We start from the raw sequence: 2508 nt of genomic DNA on the forward strand, positions 1-2508 counted from the left end.
AGAACCGCATTAAGGACAGTAACACTGTCCCGTGGCTTCGTTTATTTTTTGTTGTTGTTTTTATGTCTCCGTGTTAAACTTGAGAAGTAATAAGCCAATTAATTATCAGCCCACAACTGTTCTACCAGGAACACTGAGACTTTATTTATATACCAAAGAGAATTATGAAATCCTCGGTACTTTCGACGTAAATCAGTGTAAATCACTTTCCAAACGCAAACGGCTGAAAAGCCCAAGCTCTTCGTAAAAAGCTGAACACTGGAAATGTCCACTTCATTTCCACTGAGAGAGAAAGAATAAAAAATATGTTGCAGCGAATATATTTCATCTGAGACTGGAGCTGAACCAAAACACATCTGTAATTTAAATCTGGGTAAATCGGGATGAACCAAAGCCACTGACAGATTGCTGTTCATGGTTTAAAACAAACGAACAGATGAAATATGTACAACATTAACTAGTTTTGGCGGCAGTGACCGTAGTCGAACCAACGACCTGACTCAGAAACATGAAGAACAGAGTTGTCTTCTTTAAACGCATCTTGCTGCTGCTCGTCTTCCTGGTGTCCAACAGCGAGGTGATTTTACTGAAAGGTATTTTCTCTGTCCTCAAACGCATCTTTTCCTCTAATAATCCCACAGGAACCTCAAGTTTTACTGTGTCGGTTGTACAGTTTCAGTCTAAACATTGCTTTAGGATTACTGCAGGCTTTGGATTCTATTTTGCAACAAGCAACCTTTGAAGAGAGGCCAGAGGTCATCCGTCATCCTGAGATTTCATTGCTTGGTTTGACGAGTCCTGGAACCCGAGCTGTAGTACAGTATTTCCACTCTGATGTCATATTAAAGCTGCAGCACAGATTGCTGTCTGGGGACTCCCTTTTGTTTACAGATGCATATTTTTCTCTCCAGGTTGTTGACTCTGGCATCAGAGGCCAGATTGACACTGAAGGGGCAGAGAACATGGAGGATTTAATGACTGATATCAGCACTGGGAAAGGGAGAAACCTCCTTGTTTTCATGCATGGAGGGTGTGAAATAAGGGCTATTGTTGGCTTATGAAATAATATGTAGACTTAAAAATGTAGACTTAAAAAAATAATTTTATATAACAAATGTGTTTCATCTAAATTACATGTTTAACAATATATTAAGATGATCTGTAATTTAACGTTCAAACATGTTTCAAGATGTTTAAAAAATACTCATTTGGGTCAGATGGCATTTACAGAAAAAAAGTTTAATTATCTAATCGATCTATTTAAACTTATAATTCATTAAAAAAAAAATCTAGAATTTGTGAGTCTGCAAATATTTTTATTTCACAGTTGGAATTGCTGGATGTGAAATGTCTCTCTCACAACATATGCAAACTGAAGGTGCACATGAATTCATAATTCATCCATAATGATGAACTATAGTCGAAATCTACCTCATTCCACACAGTGAAGCTCACGTATTCTAGTGAAAATACAAAAAGTAAAAAATGTGAGTGTGTGTGTGTGTGTGGAGGGGGCTTTAAAATTCCCATTTGTTGGTTCAAATTAAGTTTTATGCATTTTTGAACAGCTCCCATGTCTAAATTTTCCCAGTTAAGTATGAATAATGATCATTTCAAAGGATGAATTTACCTTTCATCAGAACAGCCGCTCAGAGACATCTCTCTTGTACAATCAGAGGAAGAATGCCTCGGTAGGTTGAAGCTTAATAAATCAAGCAACAGTTGAAAGCTCAGCTATGAGCAGAATGCTAAATATCATTCATATGCTCAGCCACATGCATCAGAGGTAGGAGTAAGACAAAGAGTAAATAAGTCCAGACATGTAAAAATAAAGCAGAGCTGTTCTCATGGATGACGGGACAGCAGAGTCACCACGCCACCTCTATGGGAGCGGATGTTGTAAACCATGACAGGCCATCACAGTGAGCCCTAGAGGCTGGTGATGATATTCAATCTGCACACAGGTTGAGACTGTGTCTGTGTGTTTTTCACCACTTTTCTCCCAACTGTAACAGCTGGCTTTCACCCTCTGATATGAAACTCTGTATCCGGTCAGACACTTTACGAGGATGTTGAGCCGCTTCAGGTCTCCTGGCCTTGGCTAAATCCCACAGCCCCTTTTATGGACGGAGGATGGCAATGAAGGGAAGGGGCTGCTTGTTTCTCCAAGTGTGGTGATGGAAATGTAACCAAATACCAAAACTAGGGGTAAACGGCGGAAGGGGAGCACATGTTGACTGACAGGTGTGGAGGTGGCCTGCTAAGTAGAGCTTATTGGAGGGATGGTAATTTGTGCCTAAAGCGAGCATGTCCACTAAGGCTATAATTGAAACTTAAATCCGTATATTATGTGTATGATGACTCTGCACCACCATCTAACGAGGCGTGGGAGTGGTTTGTGTGGGTTTGGCTTCTAGCTCAGGTACACAGCCAGTCATGCACCATTTGAAAACTCTTAACTGGATTTTTACTCAGTGACTGAGTAAATGATGACACAGAAGGCAGAAC

Source organism: Mastacembelus armatus, chromosome 19 (assembly GCF_900324485.2).
Source record: "Mastacembelus armatus chromosome 19, fMasArm1.2, whole genome shotgun sequence".
Classification (NCBI taxonomy): domain Eukaryota; kingdom Metazoa; phylum Chordata; class Actinopteri; order Synbranchiformes; family Mastacembelidae; genus Mastacembelus; species Mastacembelus armatus.